Raw genomic sequence first — 21,698 nt, forward strand, 5'->3', positions numbered from 1 at the left:
CAAGATTTAAATCTTTTATTTCAGAAATGTTAATTTCTGTTAATTTGAAAACATGTTTAATCATTTCTATTTTAACACTTCTTATTGGAAATTCATTATCAGAATATAATTTGTCTGAATCATTCAAAATATAAGCCACTTTGATTGATTCATCATTCAAATTAGATTTTGATAGTAAAATTCCTTATTGTAAACCCTCTTGACCAACGAACTCGGACTTTTCTCAGACGAACTCGAACTATCTGACTTAGACTCCGACTTTGACCCTTCATCCATATCCAACACCTGATTGACAACTTTCTTTACTAACTCAGACACATGATCAGTGTCAGACGCTGTGAATGTGACATCACTATTGTTTGGTAATTCATCATTGATGTTGAGAGCCTTATTAACACGTTCCTCATTTGGATTTCTGGTAGAATAACTTTCAAAGATTGGGGGCAGACATCTGTTATACTTGACACTTGGTTTCTTACCAGTATCGGTATCTTCAGTCTTTTCCTTCTTGAAAGCCTCATGACCTGCAACAGTAGGATAAACATGATCAATCAAATAATCACAAGTAGTATAACTCAACAGTAATCGTTTAATCCTTTCACTCTCAATCTTCTCAAGTTCCAACTCCTGCTTTAGCTTAGCACAGTCTTCAATATACTCATTGATGACACTCTGCTTTGTCATTAATGTTGCGCTCATTTTCTCCATTGCATTTTCAATTTCTGAATTCGTCTTTTTCAGACTATCAACTGTCCTGTTCAGCACATCGTATGACTCCTTCACATACTTCACATCAGACAGTAAATCTTCTTTAATCTTCTCTAATTCAGCAATCTTCTTATCTTTTTCATCACAGACTTTGCATGATTCTAAACATTTCAAACATGGTTTTTCAACTTCAACCACTTTTTCAACTATCTTCTCAACTTCGACAATCTTTTCAACTTCAACAAGTTTCTCGCCTTCAACAATTTTTTCTATTTCGACAATCTTTTCTACTTCGACTATTTTTTCAACTTCAACTATTTTCTCTACCACTTACTCCACTTCAACAATTTTTTTATTACATTCTCAGTCACTGCTTCAACTTTTGTTTCTCCAGCTTCTGTCTTTGCCTTTTCATCAGCGAGTACCTTTGCTGCTTCCAACTCTCTATTCAATCTGTCAATCTTCTTTTGATTCAGCATCTCAACTTTATCTGCATAGAAAAAATTAAAGCTGTCAGGATCAATGCTTTTTCTACATTTGTTAAGATAATCTTCCTCATCATCAGTATCAACATCACTTCCTAGGTCTGGAAAAATTGGGTTTCTTTTCTGATTATCCTCTACTTCACCCAGAATTTTAGTAACAAGAGCTGTTCCAGGTATGTATTTGTCCCAACTAAAACCCTCTACAACTTTTTCATCATCTTGATGAATAATCAAAGCTTTCTTCTTTCCATTGTCAATGGCACGAGATGAAGATGGTTGTTGCTCAATCTGATGAAAAATTGATTTCTGATAATAATTGTTCTTATCTTGACCATTGGTTGCTTCTTGGTTTTTACACTCTCGTTTAAAGTGTCCTTTTCCTTTGCAACGAAAACAGGTAACTTTAGACTTGTCAAAACCTAACGGAGAAGTAGCCAATCCCCGAAATTCATCTCTGCCGGTTATTTGCTGGAATTTTTCAGCTCTTCTAACAGCACTGGCCATGCACCATTTTACATCCATCAACTCAAGTTCCTCTGCATCAATTTGGTCATAATCTTCTTTTGTAAGCATTAGATTTCAATTTTACCAGCAATCAAATTTTCGTATGATTCCAACATAGCAACGAGTGATGCCATGTGTTGCTTAGCAATTTCAGGAGACAATTTGTGACCATTTTGAATGTTTAAAGTAACATTGCACTGCAGATTTGTTGAATTCTGCTGTTAGGGACTTGATGTTGTGCTGTTAGGATCAAAGCTTGAAAATGATGAAGAATATCCACCACTATGAGTTGTAGTGCTAACATTAGGACTAGATGATCCATCAGCACTAAAAGCAGTACTAATCTTTGAACTTTGGCTGGGGGTTGCTTCAAACTTGTTCCCTCGGTAACATAGACTGACATCCTGTTTAGCATTTGGATTTGTCATGATAGCCGTTTTCTGGATATCCAGCTCATGCTCCTCAATCCTCTGAATAAATTGTGCCAAATTCATATCCTGAGACTTCCTCATGTGTTTCAAGATTATCAAATAAGTTCCCCACTTCTGCTGTGGTAGAGCTTCAGCAAATTTATCCACCCATTCTTCATCATCCTTCACAATTTCCATTCTTCCCATTTCCAAAACAAGATGACAATATCTGTCAATGGCTTGTTTTGTTGTTTCATGATCGAAAGCTACAAACATATCAAACGATTTCTTTAATAATGCCTTTTTATTTTTGATCATATCTTTGCTTCCTTTGAATTTTTGAATTAGTGCATTCCATATTGATCTAGCAGTACCCTCATGTTGTAGTAAAACAAAGATGTCTTCTTTTACTGCTTGTTGTAAAAGACTAATCATCATTTTCTCACTAGTATACTTCAATTTATCACTTCCGGAAAAAATCACAAAAAGCTTTTTCAAGCCCACGCTCATTTTTCGGTTTCTCATAGTCTTTGTTTAAAGCACACCATGCATCAAACTTGTATGCTTGTACCCAATTCTCAAACCGATTCTGCCACCCTTTAAAATCTTCAATATACATCAGCTTTGGTGGTTTTTGGTAAGTTCCCGTCTCGTTCTCACTGTATAAAGTTTCAGCAGCTGTAACGGGTGCAATGGGTGTAGCGAACGCATTGTAGAATTCCTCAGCCATGTTTTGGAAAATTTCTCACAAAATCACAAATTCAAGCGAAATACCAATTCAAGCGAGATAACACTTCAAGCGGAATAACTCCTTGAAGCGAAATAACCTAATTTCAAGCGGAATACCCTGAAATATCGTTTTCAAGCAGAATATCCAACAAACAGTTTCAAGCAAAATATCAACTTGGAGCGGAATCAGCACAATTTTGGAGCGGAATCTCTGATTTCGCTTGAACTTTCAAGCGGAATAGCACGACGAAGCAGAATAACGACAATTTCAGGCGGAAACAAGCATGTTCGTTCGAGCGGAATCACATCTTAGATCAATTTTTACCATTTTTAAGTCGAATTTTGTTCTAAAACTTTCAAGGGTTTGTTAAAATGTTGTTATGCACTTAATATGTGAAATTCAAGACATTTTGTCCGTAAAAACTTGTTCAATTTTAAAAAGAAGGTGTAGAAGACAGAAAAATGGTTGTTTTTGGCAAGAACTCTTCTTCCTGAGCTCTGATACCACTTGTAGGATCGAGACGTGACCTAAACGAGTCAATCGGAAGAGCTCTTATCTGTTTCAGAGGCGGAAACAAAGAAACGGACTTGAAAAACAGCTTGCTTCACTTAGAATTGCCTTATATATTGATTTCACAATGATTACAGTCAAACGGCTCTTCGGCAGCACTTCAGTACCGGAAGAATGAACAACTACTAAAGATCTTGCTTGAAGTTATATATATAGGCGGCTGATTCCGCTTGAAAGTGACAGTGATCATTTCAAGCGGAATCACTAAAATTGTGATTTCACTTGAAAATGTCACATGTCATTTTCAAGCGGAATCACCCACTCAAGCGGAATCAAAACAATTTCAGCCTAAAACCTCCTATTTTCTCGTACAACGTGCCCTGATCTAACAATTCTAATACAAGACTCGATATAAGACGAAGTCGATAGATGAATGCACCAACAATTGGTATCAGAGCTCAGGAGGAGGAGTTCTACCATTTTCAGCTGGATTTCATCTCATTTTCTCTCTTTTTCACCTTATTTTCTGAATTGAACAAGTTTCATCGGTCAAAAAGTTCTGAATTTCACACATCACAATCGGAATCATGTTTTAACAAATCCTTGAGAAAATTGGACCTAAATTCAATCAAAATCTGATAAAACAAGTAATTCCGTTTGAAAAATGTTGACATCATCATTACTTCCGTGTGAAGTTGTACTATAATTCCGCACGGAACTACTTCTGTTGGGTAATTTCATTTGAGATTGTTGCTTAATTCCGCACGGAATTAAGTGTGAGAGTAATTTCGTTTGAATCAAAAACTAATTCCGCACGGAATTAGTATTTCCGTTTGAAACCATTTTCAATTCAAACGAAATTAGGTATTTCCGTTTGAAAGTCTTAATCTCGTTTGAAACTTAATTCCGTTTGAAGTTGTTTGCAGGTGATTCCATTTGAAAGCTTGAATTAATTCCATTTGAAACGTTTGAAAATGTCTGACGAAGATTTTTACAACGCGTTTGCCACATCCCCGACTAGTCCGACTGCCATTGCTCAAAGTATGAACATGGAGAATGAAACCGGAACTTTGCAAAAGCCCCCGAAGCTTATGGGTATCGAGGAGTATTATGGATGGAAAGATCGATTCGAAAACTGGGTACAAGCCAATCACTTGAGATCTTGGGAATGTATCGAGAAAAAGTATGTTAGACCACGTATAGATTTGGGTGTTACAAAAGCAATTTCTGAATTGAATGACAAAGAGAGAGACATGTATAAAGCAGAAAAGATGATGATCAGTCTTCTACAGCAAGCTGTAAAGGAAGACATTTTTATCTTGCTTCAACATGATAACACTGCACGTTCAATCTGGTATGCTTCGAAGGTTAAATTCGAGGGTAGTGAGAAAATGATTAAGAGCAAGAAAGCTTTACTAAAGAAGGAATTCGATTTATTTTCAAGCTTATCAGGAGAAACATCAAAGAAGCTAATTGAAAGATATTGCCACTTAGTTCGATCTGTGTCTTTGTTGGGAATAGAGAAAACTCAAGATGAGTGGGTCGACAAGTTAGCTGATGCTTTACCTCAAAAAGATCGGTCGACGGATTGGTCGCTGGAAGGATCGGAAATCCTATGCTGACGAAAGAGGATTACGATCAGATCGACGCTGAAGAGATGGAGCTCATGGACATCAAATGGTGCTTGGCTAGTGTCTTGAGTAGAGCAGAAAAGTTTAAAATGATTACAGGGAGAAATGATTTTCTGGATGCACATGTTTCTACTTTGGGTTTTGATAAATCTAAAGTTACGTGTTTTCGTTGCAGGGAGAAAGGTCATTTCAAAAGAGAATGCAAAAATCAAGAAGCTAGTGGAGCGAAGAATCCGTTTGGTAAAGATGATTATTATCGAAAGCAATATATCAGCAAGTCGCTCATCAACCACAATAACAACAACAAAAAGAGCCACAAACTGCACATGCTAGAATGATCGAAGATGCAAATAAGAAAGCTTATTATGGTATTATTGATCAAGATGATGAAAAAGTGGCAGAAGGTTTCAGCTGGGAAAAATATATTCCCTCTGATTCAAAAGTTGTTGCTCTCATTGCAAAAGCCATTCAAGAACCTGATTTGTTTACAGAATGGATGAAAGTGTTTGCTAGTGATGATAAAAGTCAAGAAGGAGAGTCTGTTTCATCAGATAAAAGTTCAGAAAGAACAACAGTTTTTGATCAAACACCATCTGATTCTGATTCTTCAGATGATAGTACAGAAAAGACAATACAGTTTGATCAATCTCCAATAGAATCTGATGATTTCAGTGATTATGAGGAAGAAATGCATATTGATGTTGCAAAAACTCATTTATATCCTGAAAGTTTTCAATTTTATTTTGTAGATCGTGTGGAGAAGTTGAAGGAGAGACGAGCAACAAAAGAACGAAAGAAGATGAAATGTGAGAGTGTTACTCAAAAGGAAGAGACTATTCAAAAGAATAAAGTTAAAATTGCTGAAAAGAATGGTGAAGCTGAGAAGGTGATTGAGGTTGAGAAAGTAGTTGAAGTCGAAAAGATTGTTGAAGTTATCAAACCATGTGAAAAATGCTTGGAATCTTGTAAGCAGTGTGCAGAAAAAGATGAGAAACTGAGTGAGAAAGACAAGATGATAGAAAAGTTATTGTTTGATCTTAACTACGTGAAGGAATCATACGATGTGTTGAATAGAACGGTAACTGGTCTTCAAAAGACTAATTCTGAAAGAGAAGATGCACTGACAATGCTGAATGTTGTGATGATGTCGAAGAAGAAAGCTATAAATTTCTACATTGAAGAAAGTGCAAAGTGGAAGCAAGAGTTGGAGACTGAGAAAATTGAGAATGAGCGAATCAGACGATTATTACAGAGTTATTCTAGTTCTGATTATCTTATTGACCGAATTTATCCAAGTGTTGCAGGTATGGGAGCATTTAAAGATGAAAAGCCGAAGAAAAAGGATACCGGTAAGAAACAAAATGCTAGTTACAACAAGTGTCCACCTCCGATCTGGGAAGGATATTCTCCCAGAAAACCAAATGAGGAGCAAGTCCAAAAGGCAGTCAATATAAAACTAAAGTCTGATATAACTGATGAGTTACCAGAAAATATTGACATCACTTTTACATCGTCTGACACTGATCATGAGTCCGAGTTAATAAAAAAGGTGGTCGATCAAGTGTTGGATAAAGATGAGGAGTCTGAATCTGGAAATTCGAGTTCGTCGGTCAACAGTCCAAAGACGTCGGTTAAACGGGCTTACAGTAAAGAATTTTTATTATCAAAATCAAATTTCAATGATGAAACATTCGAAGTAGCATACACTTTGAATGATTCTGACAAATTATATTCTGACAAAGAGTTTCCAATAAGAAGTGTTATATTTGAAATGATCAAAAAGGTTTTCAAAATGACAGAAATTAATATTTCTGAAATAAAAGATTTAAATCTTACTGAAAAACCTAAAAAGTACACTTCAAGAGTTCAACAAAGATTAAACAAGAAAAAAGGTTACAGTTCTGGTTCTGGTTTTCAAAAGAAACCAAACCATAACGGTAATTTTAAAAAGAAAGGTTTAGGTTTTGTTCCACCAAGAAATTATAAAAATGAGATAATTTCTAAAACAAACACAAAATTTGTTTCAGGAGGAGGTGCTGAAGAAGAACAGAAGAAACATTTCTGGAAACAATCAAACCAGGAGTTTCTTGCTGAGAAGAAGAGAATGGGAACTGGAGTTTTTCACAGAAAGGATACTAGAACCTGTTTTAAATGTAATGAAACTGGTCACATTGCATGGAATTATCCGTTGGAAACAAAAACAAAATAGGGAGTCTCCGAAAAACTTAAAGAAAAAGTTGTTGATATTGAACCACCAACTGAAAAATTCAAAATTTTTGAAAATTCAACCTATGAAGTTGGAGAGTGTTTGAAGAAAAAATTTTACAAAAAGAAAGCTAAAGACAACCAAATGTGGGTTGTTAAGAAGTCTGATGTGCAGATTGGTGATGATTCTGGTTCCACAAAGCCAGAAGAGCCACAGTTTGAGATTAAAGAAGGGAACTCAGTGCCTTCAGTGAATGATGTTAATTTTCCATCATTGAAGGATGAAAAGTTTAAACAAAAGGTTGGTAAGGTTGAGATCTCGAATCAATTCTATTCTGAGAAGAAAGAATTTGATGTCGAGAAAGCGTTTAATGGTAGTGTAAAAAAGTTTTTTGGAAAAATGGTTGAGGGTAAAGTTCAAGGGGTTAAAGATTTCTATGCTACAAAGAAGGCAACTTATAACCCAACTAAATCAGAGTTAAAATCACCCAAGGTTGGTCAGACTTGGGTGGAAATTCTTTTTCCTAAAAAATCTGACTTGTCGGAGCTCCCAAGTTTGTAATTGCGGAGCAGGAATCGGCATCTTTCTTGATAAAGATTGATTTTATGAATGAATTTTAAAGTTGACAAATTTTACAGGTTGTGACTTGCCGGAGCTCCCAAGTTTGTAATAGCGGAGCAGCAATCGGCATCATTCTTGATAAAATTGTTTTTGTGAATGAATCTTAAGAACTGAAAGTTTTTTTTTTACATGTGATGGACTTTGCCGGAGCTTCCAGGTTGGTAAGTGTGAAGCAGGAATCGGCATCTTTATTGGTAAAATGAATTTGTGTAGACGTGTTATTCCTACAACTGGTATAGAGGTTTGCTCTTATTACTGATTCGTCAAGGTCATTCAGTTGAACTTGATGTAATCTTTATATATGTGGTATTTTTGTTAAAAACAAGATGATGAACCCCGAACCTACAAATGGTTAAAACAAAACTTATTTTCCGGAAAAATCATTTTGATTAAAACAAACTTAAGTGTTTTGAAATCCTAATGGGAAAATAGGTTGTTGTAAGGGGGAGTTCTGATTGTTTATGCCAAGTGGATGGCGAAATGAAGCGATTCACAGCAGTTGTCAATTTTCTTGTACAATTTGTTTTTCAAATTTCTTTAAATGCATTTGCATTTTAGGGGGAGTAGAAATTTCAGAAAATCCAAAAACATTAGAAAATTTGAAAAAGTCAAAAACATGATAAAATCAAAAACTGAGTTTTGTTGTCAAAAGAGGAAATGATAGTACATCAGTGGACTATTACAACACGCTAAAGAAATGGAAAGTATAAATGTGATAAACAATCTCACTGCGGATGTGCCAGTAGGTTTTTATACATTCAGTAGATTGTATTCGAGATATAAACCTAAATTTCAAACTTGCTTATCTCGTGGGGAACATTTCGTGGATATATAGGTAACCCCTGAAATCTTGTTTGAAAGGTCCCTCTTTTTGAGATACTAGGTCTTTATACTCAGTGATATCTAGGGTATTATCCCGGGACTTCTGATTTTGCGGAAGCAATGGCCTAGTCCTCGTATAATACTTTGCAAATTGCTTGAAATATAGCACCACCCTCAACATAAAAAATGATAAAACATTGAAAAATGTAAATCATGTGCTGTTGAAGAAAAGATCCTCTAAAGGGGACACACTAAAAAGTCGAGCCGTCATCTCTCTGCTGAACGGAAGTTCTGACCTGAGCTCTCACGGTTTCGCATTTAACCCTTTTACAGATATCATCTAGGTATACTCACCTGTAAGACTGAATATTGGGATCTAGATACGGGAGTATATTCAAGTGGTGGGACACACGAATAAGTTTAAGTTCTTAAAACATTAATATCGTATCTCGAAACAGTTGAACTTTGTGTGAAAATTTAAGTGGATCAATATATTGACAATCTAAGTGAATTGTTTAGAACTTAAATTGAAATGAAGCTTAACGGTGTTGGTGATATGTCTCAATAACTGATATGATCCTCTTACACAAACTCACAAAAATATTGTCTGTAAATATTTCTTTATTTCATTTCTTTTATATGAAAAATCCCAAAAAGATTTTGAGTGTGTTTTAGCATAAATTTTTGAAAAATCCAAAAAGATTTTCGACAACTGGTGTTGAATAGTTGATTTTCAAAATTCCAAGTGCTAAGCATGATGATCATTCTGTGAGGGGGAGTTTCTGTTTTAAAGATTTTAAAGTGTTTAAATCATTCTTTCAAGTGGCTCATCAGAAAGAGATTTACAAGTGGTGTATGTGATTGTCAACTAAAATCGTAAAACTTATGTTTGTGGTAGAGACAATGCAGGTTCGAAGATTGAGAAGAGCCAGGTTCCGATACCTGAGGACTCTGTGGTTAGAGAGAGCCAGGTTCTGATACCTGAGGACTCTGTGGTTAGAGAAAGCCAGGTTCCGATAGCTGAAGATCAGAATGGATGCCAGATGACGATCCTAATTATGAGCATAACTCGAGGGGGAGTCTGCTTGCAAAAGAGCCAGGTTACAATTCTGAAACTAAAGATCTTGAAATTTAGGATGCTGATGAACTTAAGGAATCAAGAGATCTGATCAAGAGAATTAGAAAGCTTAAGAGCCAGATCACGATCCTGATCCTGAAAAGGACATGTTGAGAAGGGAAATCTGTTTGGTGCTAATGAAAAGAGAAAGCAGGCAGACTGATAAAGACTGAAGACGGTAAAGACTCGACACAGTAGACTCGTCAACATCTGAGGTGGAGTCTGTTGGTGCATACATCTGTCGACTTCGTCTTGCATCGAGTTTTGCATTGCACGTGGCACGAGGATTGAGGAATCATGAATTAGAGTTAATTCCGCATGAAGAGGGTAATTCCGTATGAAGTCATCACTCAGTAATTCCGTGCGGAATTAGTGTTTAATATCGCATGAGTATGTTATTTCCGTGTGAAGATGTAATATCGTGTGAAACGTGATTCCGCATGAGTCTGTTCATGCAGAACTAGCTAGTCTATATATAGGGTTAGTTCTATGTCATTCCATACGAAATTAGATTGTGATATCGAAGTGCTGCCGGTTTGTCTACTGATTGTAAACTGTGTTATATCAATCTACAAGACAGTTTAAGTGAAGACCTAGCTGAATTCATGCATTATGTCTGTTTCCGTCTTTCATAGTGTATAGAACGTCTCTGATCGACTCAGATTGGGTCCGACAATGATCCTACAGGAGTAGCACTAGATTGTGGCAACAACCTTCTAGAAGTACTCAATCATGCACCACCAGACGGTTATAACCGTCTGGACACGTGTCGTCATCTCTGGCCTCCCTAAAATTACTATGATAGCATGGAATTCGAGAAAAACCTCCACTCATCTACTTTCCACGTGGCATCTCCCTAGCCGTAGATCTAAATAGCGATCCGGGTGTGCTCACGTCGGATTAAGAAGATTAACGGAAGGAAATGTAACCACTTACGGGGTTAGCATCTTTCGTTAATATTTCATCAACGGGGTTTCCCGCCCAAACTCTCGGTTATAAATAAGAGAATAATTCAGGTATGAACTTCAAGTTACACACACTTCGTCAATACTTCTTCTTCTCCATAAACACCTACTTATTCTCACACCGGAGTCGGGTCAAGGAGAGAACCTCCGTCCTCCCCTTGACGAGACTAACGGTGTTCTGTTTTTGTAGTGTTCACCGGAGGAGAAGAAAGCCTGTCCGATCAAATCAAACGAGAGAGAACTACACCCTTTTATGCAGATCCAAACCCCCTAGTTAACTAGTGTTTCTTCAGAAGACTAACATAATAAATACAAAATAGGAATTTGTATAGTATTAATGCACCTAGAGATTTTATCTCCACCCTTTATATATTGAAATGTTAAGGCTATGGGGTGTGGGAGGGCTTCTACGAACTTTCACATCACCTCCACCTTCCTATTCCCCTTCCCCATCAAAGGGGTATGGTTCCCTTCACCCCCTTCCCCACTAATTCACAAACAACAAGCATACACATCAACAAGCAACAATAGATCGAGACAGATGGGGAATTCCCATCGAAGATGAGATGGAGGGGTCCCCGTCGAGGAAGCCTTCCACCTCGGTGCCCCGATCTTCTTTCCATGCCCACACCCCACCACCTAATGAAACAATCATCTTGATTCCATGGAGATGAATCCAAGTCCAACCTGAGCTCTCTCATCTCCTCTCTCTCTCTCTATATATATATATATATATATACATATATATATATATATATAGAAACGGGATCAGGAGAAAACGCTCAAAAGTGTGAGAACGGTGAGAACGCTTCCTGGCCTAACACGTGTCATGCCGCTTAGAAAAGAGCGGAGGGGCTTTTTTGTCCTTTCATCTCCTGCTTTTCCAGTTCCGCTTTTTTCCAATATTGGTGGTTTTTAAGATTTTTGGTGTTAACCAAATTCAATATTTAATGGCGTTTAATGATTTCAACGTATTAACATTTTGGCGTTTATTCAAATCGTTTACCATTGTAACTGATGTGCATGAAGTGTGTTATAATTTAGATGTATATTTTAAGCCCTTTTTACACTTTTAGTCAAGTTTTAAATTCATAAAACACGATATTCACTAACACTAAACACACATATGGGCAAGTGCACCCATCGTGGACGTAGTATAGTGTTGGTAAGATACCGAAGTCGTCCAAGGACACAAGAGCTTTTAATACCGGTTTATCCTCAACGTCTAATCAAATCAAAAAAAAAGTTAGAAAAGATTTTTAAACTAAGAAAATGAAAACTAACTAAATGCTGAAAAATAAAATAAAAATAAAAACAGATAGACAAGATGAATCACTTGGATCCGACTCGTGTATTAGTATAACCTTTGATTATTTTCGCACTTTTGCACTTGTTTAAGAGATTATCTTAGTTATTGTAGTAGGCCCCTCTTTTGAAGGCGACGTTACCCTCAACCCAGTAGTTTGAGTCAGCAAGGATACAATCCTAAAGGGTTGGATTATTGGAAGATAATGAATTAAGCTATTAATGCAAATTATGGTAGGCCCCTCTTTTGGAGGTGACATTACCCTCGGCTAAGTAGTCTGAGTCGGCAGGGATACAGTCCTAAATAGCCGGGTTATAGTATTAATAGTAGTTAACTAGGGGGTCAAAGAGTTTGGATCCCCGCCATCCAATACCTATGGGTATTGAAGGAGATCCTACTAAATTTGACCCAGGTCCCTTGCAGGACCTCTAAACGCTGAACAAGGGCAAGACCCTTACCAAACCGTTCCCTTAACCCCCGACCAGGTAGCCAACATACCTCCATATAGACCGTGGAGATATGAATGGTGAAAATCTTTTATTTTAAATAGACAATAAAATAATGCCAAGACACCACGGACAAACGATAAGAAAAGATCACATTCAACATAAGCAACTATTATTAAAGTCATTAATACAAAACCAAATAAAAAGTGCAAAAGATTAATAATAAAAAGTATTATACTAAACACTTGTCTTCACCAAGTGATGTAAGAGACTTAGGCAAACATGGCCTTGATTGTCAAGAACTCTTACGATCAATCTTGGATCCCGACACGACTCACACACTCTATGATGGACAATGGATGATGGTGGTGGATGATGGTGTTGTGATGGTAGTGGGTGGTGGATGAAGTGTGAGAGAGGTGGTGTGCCAAGGGATGAGTTGCAATGAAACCAAGCACTCCCATTTATAGGCTGAACAGAAGGCTGGGCACGGCCCCGTGTCCGCTGGACACGGCCCCGTGTCTGTCTGACACTCTCTCTCTTCATTAATTGTAATTCGCAAAACAATTAATGCGCCTGCTGTACTTTTTCCACGCCTCCGTGTTTACTGGGCACGGCCCCGTGGTGGGCAATAGAAGCTTCTATAGGTTTGTCTTTTCTGCTGCTTCTTGTGCACGGACCTGTGCTGGCTGAGCACGGGGCGTGTTCAGTCTTCTGCCTTCTCTATTTTGCTTGGGAGGATGCTGTTGAGGGGTCGGGCAATCCACTTATGTTTCTTTTCTTGTATTTATGTTAGATTTAGCTGTCTTTTTGCTTCTTTTGTGAATTTGAGCTCATTTAATCCTGAAAATACAAAAGGAAGACAAAAACACTCTTTTCCAACATTAGTACTTAAAAAGGGTTAGTTTTATGCCTCATTTAATGTAATTTATATGTTGCATTTTACACACATCAAATACCCCCACACTTGAATTTTTGCTTGTCCTCAAGCAAAAATTTTAATATGTGGCTTACACTCCCAAATGGAATGGGTAGAACAGAAGGTTTTGTCTTGTCATAGAGTGTCGGGAATCCAAGATCTTTTTGGTTTTATTTTTATTTATTTACAATCCTATCCGTTATGATTTATTTAGAACGTTTCGTAGGATAAATTACTTATTTGGGCATAGCATGCCTTTTTAAAATTCCATTTATATACAAGTTCACATACCTCACGGGAGAAATCACTCACACTCGGCCGAAGGTGTATTTTTAGTGAATCACTCGAGAGCGGCATGGATCTTATTCCTACCATAAGCTTGCCAAGCAATCAATCCTCCTCCTTTTTAACTTGTTACCTTTGTAAATATCAAGAGGACTTTTTGGGTAAAGGCTTGGGCTAAACGTGGGTAGTTGGGTTAGTGGTTAGTAGAAAAGGGCGAAAAGCGTAAAAAGAGTCGGTTTTCGTAAAACATTTTGTTTTAGTGACTTTTTATTTTTAATGAAGTATTTCTTCAAACAAGCTTTTGTTTTAAGAGCTTTGTTTGTTTATTTCTAACTTCATCATTCATTTTTTTTAGTCACACAAAAACCGAGCTTGTTACTAAAATAAAGGGGTAAAAATAAAAAGGGTTTTGGTGGGTAAAAGGATTTTAAGGTAAAGAAATGAAAGGTTTAGGCTCAAAGGGGTTAACTAGGGGGAGTTTTTGGGTAGGTGAAAAGAAAAATAAAAATAATGGTTTTGAAAGAAAAAGGGTTAGTCCTAATGCCTCCATTATTTACTTACTTGGGTTTAAGTTGGTAAGGACCGGGAATGAATCGTCGTGGCAAGTTCTAGAGTCGTAAGAACCAAGCGACTATTCACACAAGAAACGAAAAATGAGCATTTAGTCTAAAGATGTGTATTTGTATGCTCAATAAAGGCCCAAAACTCACTTTTTGTGGGAATGGGTTTTTCTATGTGATCAAGTATATATAATCGAATTTTAACTAAGCTTGTCATGCCGTTTCATAATTTTCTTATGTTAGTTCTTTTTATCACGACGCTATCGGTTGTAAACTTGCAAAAATATAACCTTATTAATCTTAGAATTCCCAACTTAAACTTTAGACAAGTAAAAAAAATGGAAATTTTTTGAAAAAATTTGGGGTGATTAGCGGTTCCAATAGAGTTTTGTGTAAGGCTTGTTATTAGGACTTGCAAAATTTCAAGGTTTTGGCATCCCCCCCACACTTAAACTACACATTGTCCTCAATGTGTCCCAAAAGTAAATTTTTAGGTTGATTGAATGTGTAACATGGTGTTTAAAAGCAAAAATTTATGTTACTGGCAGTCTGGACACGGCCCCGTGTCCATTGAACACAACCCCGTGGTGAACTGCCAGTAATGAAAACTTACAGAAGGTGGCCACGAGGGCGTGTTGGCTAGACACGGCCCCGTGTCTGGCAAAAATTTGTAGGAAAGTAACCAAACAGCAGGTCTGGGAGGTGAGCACGGGGGCGTGTCGGCTGGGCACCTCCCCGTGTGGACAGTCTGTAAGCCTAAAAAATAGGTTCCTTCCTCCGGTTTTTCCATCCTGGCTTTATGAGTGCTAAGGCTTAGCACTCTAAGCCTCGGTTTGTACCTTTTTCATCACTAAATTCCACACCAAGCAATACAAACATCCTACCTTACCATAGTTAATTGTTCCAAGCATAAAGTAAAAGAAAAATAAAGCGGAAAATAAAAGTAGTCAAGGAAAGTAAATTGTTCAACACTTGGCACGCAGGCCACAAACTGTTCGATAGATAAAGGGACTTAAACCTGTGGGCTTGCCATCAACCCGCTCCTGCATCCTTCATCTCCCTAGTCCATGTCTTCATCGCTGTCATCACCTCCATCCCCATGCCCCGTTATATACTCCCGGATGCTGCCGATATCGTCTTGTATATCGTTGATGTTTCGTTTGATAGCTCCGACCCGGTGGTATGTATTGTTGGCAAGGTTGTAGGCGTTCCTGGTGCACATGAGGTTTTCCAGCAAAAGATCATGTAAGCTTTGAAAGTTAGGAAAACCGCCTCCTTGTGAGGAGGATTGACCCGGATCACCATGGGGTTGGTACTGGTAGTGGGGAGGTGGTGCGTGAAGAACTAGGGCCTCCTGCGGGTTCCATGCATAGCCTTGCGCCCTTTGGAAGCTCACTGACCCGTCTTCCGCCTCATAAAGTAAGTTCATGGCTCGGCAAATGTGATAGTCAACTCGTCCCGACCATGGGCTTCTTTCAAAGGACCTTGGAATTCTCGTGTTTGAAGAGGCGGTACACCCATCCTCCAAAGAAGATAGGTGTTGGAGCACGAGCAAGGCGGTTGAGATGCATGTTTCGTAACAGGAGATATGGAACATCGAGAGGCTTCCGGTTGTGGATACAGTGAAGGACAACCAAATCTTTCAACCCTACAACGCCACTACTGTCGTGACGTTGGTTAAGAGAGTAGGTGAGGAGCCTGTGAATGTAGCGATACAGTGGGTCCCTCAGCTTGGTACTCTTGGTGCTGCTAGGGTTGTAGATTCCTTCACCGATTTGGGCCCATGCGGCTTGACGTTCATTTTCATCCAAATCTCGTAATCCCCCGGTGTTTTCCTCGTTTCCCGATTCCTCTTCCCCGTACAGTCCCACAATTGATCCAAACTGTGCCATAGAGATCGAGTACCTTGTCCCGCCACACCGAAATGCAACGCCTTCATTGTCGAACGGGTCACACCTTGAGGTGAAGGTAAAAGTACTATAGAACTCCATGGTGCATTGATGCACCGACCGAAGCCGAGTGTTCAATGCAACTGCTAGTGGTCCCGTAACGATGTTGTTGAATCGGTCCAGCTGGTTTACCAAGGTTAACAGGTCCGTGCATGCTCTCCTGGGGTAGTCCTCGGGTCTTGTTTGAAGTAGTTCGTATCTTGCCCTAGCATCGAGCTCACTTGCATTGAACCTTGTGAACTTTGCCATCTGAAAGAATACACCAAAAGTTAGCACGAAACAATGAGATCTTTAAAAGAAACTGCAAACAGTGGGCTGGACACGGCCCCGTGTTCAGCGGGCACGACCCCGTGTCCAGACGTCTGTAACCCAAAACAACTTCATTTTTCGTCCCGTCCCGAAAATCCGAAAATTTTTGGCCAAGTAGGTGCGGTTTCCCCCGAAAATGAAACCCTAAGTGTCGTTTTTCCCAAAACAACCCGTTTACCCTTCCAATTTCATATTTTTCGGTTCAAAAACAAGGGTTTGAGCTTTTAGTGAGAAATCGGACAAATCTATCAACAATACAAGTGTATTTACTTCCCATTATACTAATCGAAACTAATACTAACATATTACATCAAAAATTTTGAGTTTGATCCGGATGAACTTGAAGAACCCTAGATTTTCCCCAAATTTTTGATGTTTTAACTACATGCAAGTAACTAATCTAACTACAAATGATGATAGAATCATACCTTGATGTTGTTAAACGTGGAGGTAACGTCGGAAATCTGCGGAAAATCGCCTTGAACCAGAGCGTTTTCGGCAAAACGGGGCGTGTGGAATGAGGTAACTGTTATGAAAAGAGGGTTTTATCCCGACAGTTGCATCGACACGGCCCCGTGTCTAGCGGACACGGCCTCGTGCCGAGCAAAAGTTTTGAATTTTTTTTTTAGGTGTGTGTACTCGTGTGGTTGCCCCTTTTTCCGAAAACATGGTTAGAAGACTTTCCGGTTTTGATGTATACTCGCTTGTTCGTAACATGGCGGGTATGATGTGGATGCTTTTCATTCGTTAACCGTTTGAAGCGAGATCTCCTCCTCTTCATCCTCAATGGATCATCGGTAGAGTTTTAGCCGTTGGCCATTGACTTTAAATGGAATACCATTTCGAGCTTTAATTTCTACTGCACCGTGAGGAAAAACATGGGTGACGGAAAAAGGTCCTGACCACGTAGATTTTAGTTTACCAGGAAATAATCGAAGTCGTGAATTAAACAACAGAACTTGGTCTCCTACCCGAAATTCATTAGACTTAATATATTTATCATGCAAATTTTTCATTCTTTCCTTATAAATTTCAGAGTTAGAGTATGCATAATTCCTTAATTCATCTAATTCATTCATTTGACAGAATCGATTTTTACCTGCAGTTTCTAAGTCTAAGTTTATGCTTTTTATTGCCCAGTAGGCCCTGTGAGCTATTTCTACTGGCAAATGACAACTTTTTCCATAGACAAGCTTATATGGGGTTGTGCCTATAGTGGTTTTATAAGCAGTTCGAAAAGCCCATAAAGCATCATCTAACTTATCAGCCCATTCCTTTTTATTTAAACCTACGGTTTTTTCAAGTATTCGTTTTAAACCTCGGTTAGTCACTTCGGCTTGCCCATTTGTTTGAGGGTGATATGCTGTTGAGACCCGGTGATAGACCCCATACCTTGTTAAGATTTTCTCAAGTTGATGATTGCAAAAATGGGTACCCCTATCACTTATCAAAGCTTTTGGTGTTCCAAAACGAGAGAATAATTTTTTCAGAAATTTTACTACTACTCTTCCATCGTTTGTTGGAAGAGCTTCGGCCTCTGCCCATTTAGACAAGTAATCGATTGCCACAAGTATATATTTGTTTCCTTTTGACGGTGGGAAGGGTCCCATGAAATCGAGTCCCCACACATCAAAAATTTCACAAACGAGAATGCCGTTTTGAGGCATTTCATTTTTGGAAGAAATATTACCTGATCTTTGGCAAGCGTCACATGTCCTTACAAGATTCTGTGCATCTTTGTAAATGGTTGGCCAATAAAATCCTGAATCAAATACCTTTCGTGCGGTACTAGCGGCACCATGATGCCCTCCGTATGGACCTTCATGACAATGACGGAGAATTCTTCGTGCTTCATTACCATGGACACACCTTCGGATGAGTTGGTCGGCACACATTTTGAAAAGATAAGGGTCTTCCCAAAAGTAATGCTTTACATCAGCAAAGAATTTCTTTCTTTGGTGATGCGGCCATCCTTTGGTGACTATACCGCTAGCTAAATAATTAGCATAGTCGGCATACCACGGTTCTTGTCTGCTTTCCATCATTTCCAAGGATTCTGTGGGAAATTTTTCGTTGATCTGCTCGTCCCTGGTTGCCTCCAAAGCTGGGTCTTCTAGGCGTGAAAGATGATCTGCAGCAGTGTTTTCTGCTCCTCTTTTGTCTTTGATTTCAATGTCGAACTCTTGGAGGAGTAGAATCCATCTGATCAAACGGGGTTTCGCGTCTTGTTTCTTGAAGAGGTATCTGATAGCTGCATGATCTGTATAGACTACAGTTTAAGAAAGAACAAGGTAAGAACGGAATTTATCAAAAGCAAACACCACAGCTAGTAATTCTTTTTCTGTAGTTGTGTAATTTTCTTGTGCATCGTTAAGCGTTTTACTAGCATAATAAATTGGGTGGAAATGCTTTTCTTTTTGTTGTCCCAAGACTGCTCCAACAGCAAAGTCACTTGCATCACATATGATTTCGAAAGGAAATTTCCAATCAGGCGCTATCATGATAGGTGCATTGACTAGCATTTCCTTGAGGGTTAGAAATGCTTGATTGAATTCCTTGTCAAAGATGAACGGTGCATCTTTTTCAAGTAATTTGTTAGAGGTCTTGAAATTTTTGAAAAGTCCTTGATAAGCCTTCTATAAAATCCGGCATGCCCTAAGAAACTTCTGATTTCTCTAACGGAGGATGGTGGAGGTAGTCGAGAAATAGTTTCTATTTTTGCTTGATCAACTTCCATACCTTCGCTTGAGATTTTGTGCCCGAGTACTATTCCCTCTGTTACCATGAAATGGCATTTTTCCCAGTTAAGGGCGAGGTTAGTTTCCTCACATCGGGATAGCATTCATTCAAGGTTATCGAGGCATTGGTCATATGAGTCTCCAAAGATAGAAAAGTCGTCCATGAAGACTTCCATTGTCTTTTCTATCATGTCATGGAAAATGGCTACCATACAACGTTGGAGTGTTGCAGGTGCATTACATAGACCGAATGGCATGCGTAGATAGGCGAAAGTTCCGTAGGGGCATGTGAAAGTTGTCTTTTCTTGGTATTCAGGTGCTATTGGGATTTGAAAGTAACCTGAAAAACCATCCAAGAAACAGTAAAATTTATGACCGGATAGTCGTTCTAACATTTGATCGATGAAGGGCAAAGGAAAGTGTTCTTTCCTTGTTGCTTCATTTAATCGTCTATAGTCTATACAAACTCTCCATCCTATGACGGTTCTTGTCGGTATTAATTCATTTTTTTCATTAGTTATTACCGTCATACCTCCTTTCTTTGGGACTACTTGGACGGGACTTACCCATGGACTATCAGAGATAGGATAGATTAGTCCGGCGTCAAGTAGCTTGATGACTTCATTTTTAACCACTTCTTGCACATTGGGATTTACTCTTCGTTGTGGTTGAATTACTATTTTGTAGTCATCATTCATTAGAATTTTGTGCGTGCACATGGAAGGACTTATTCCTTTAATATCTACAAGCTTCCAAGCAATCGCATTTTTGTGTTTTTTAAGAAGATTAACCAATTTTTCTTTTTCTATGCTACTTAATTTAGATGAAATAATTACAGGTAAATTACCATCTTTGTCTAGAAAAGCATATTCCAAACCTTTAGGAAGTTCTTTAAGCTCAATGGGTGGGTCTTTAGAAGACACCTTATTTTGTGGCTCATCTAGATCAAGAACCTTAAGTTTGTTCTATGGCGACCTCTTCTTCAACAAAGTGGTTATCTTCTTCGGTTGTATCGGGTGGCTCATCTTCATCTTCAATTAGGGGGTCATTATTGCCAAAAGGATATTTCATTGAACGCTCAAGATCTATGCTCCTTTTGAATGCCCCTAATTGAAGAGGTAGATTGTTAAATTTCCAGTTTTTCAAAGCTTCATGAGTTTTCACAAAAGGTTTTCCTAAGACTAGAGGAGCGTCATCGAGGATGACAAAGTCGGTTGGAATAACCATTTGATTTGTTCGAACTAAGACATCCTCAACTACACCGATTGATTTTATTACCTTCCGATCGGATAAAAAATGGGTATTTGAAGTGGAGAAAAATCACTAATACTTAATTTTTCAAAAATATAGTTAGGCATTATGTTAATACAAAGATCTTTATCAATGGTGATATTACTAATAAAGGAATTTTGAAAGAAACATGGAACCGGTGTGATGTTAATTTCAAAAGGATCTTCTTTTATTAGTGAGGTTTGATCATTAGTTAACTTAACACTTACCATGTCTTCAATTTTAGTATTAGTATTTAACTCTTTTAAAAACATAGCATGAGGGGTTACTAAACAATGATTTTCAAAAGAAGGTGACAAGAGACTAATTTCTTCAAAATTAGACTCTTCTTGTAATTTAGCGTTATCGACCTCACCCCTTTCGTTGTTTAACTCATGTGTCGGTTTTTCACTTTCTTGTTCTTCCATTTTTACATTTTCAACTATCTCTACGTTATTATTACAATTTAATTCTTCTCTTGCGCGGGACTCCTCTTCCCTTGCGCGAGATTCTTTTATGCAACGTTCGATAGTTTTAATGTGTTCTAATATCCTATTGGTCACTTCGGTGATAGAAAAAGGATTGGGATCCTCAAAGCTTGAATCCGGTTGTTCGATCCTTGGTTCCTCATAGTACCCATATGAAGTAGATGGTTCACACCATTGTTCTTCATTGTAAGTATATGATGGATAAGGGTCGAAATTTTGTTCTTCATAGTACTCATATGAGGTGGGTTGTTCACGCCATGGTTCCTCATAATAAGCGTATGAAGGTGGTGGCTCATATCTTGACTCTTCAAAGTATGAGTATGAAGGCTCATACCTTGGTTCATCAAAATATGAGTATGAGGGAGAAGGTTCATACCTTGGGTCTTCATAGGATGTGTATGAAGTCGATGGCTCGTACCTGGGTTCCTCATAATGGTTGTATGAAGCGGATGGTTGAAATAAGTTACAATATCGTACCGAGTGCGGGTTTCCACAATTAGTGCAATAGTCTCTCATATAATCATCCTCCTCATAGGTGTAGTTGTAACCTCCTGAGTATTGATCCATAAGAATCACTCAGCAGACCACAACTGAGTCTCGGGACCAGAAAACAAAAACAAAGACGGAAACAGAAACTGGACATGGCCCCGTGTTCAGGGTCTGTAACTGGGCGTTTTAATTAAAGTTACTGGTCTCGTTGAGCACGAGGGCGTGTTCAAT

This window comes from Helianthus annuus, chromosome 1, assembly GCF_002127325.2.
Source record: "Helianthus annuus cultivar XRQ/B chromosome 1, HanXRQr2.0-SUNRISE, whole genome shotgun sequence".
Lineage (NCBI taxonomy): Eukaryota > Viridiplantae > Streptophyta > Magnoliopsida > Asterales > Asteraceae > Helianthus > Helianthus annuus.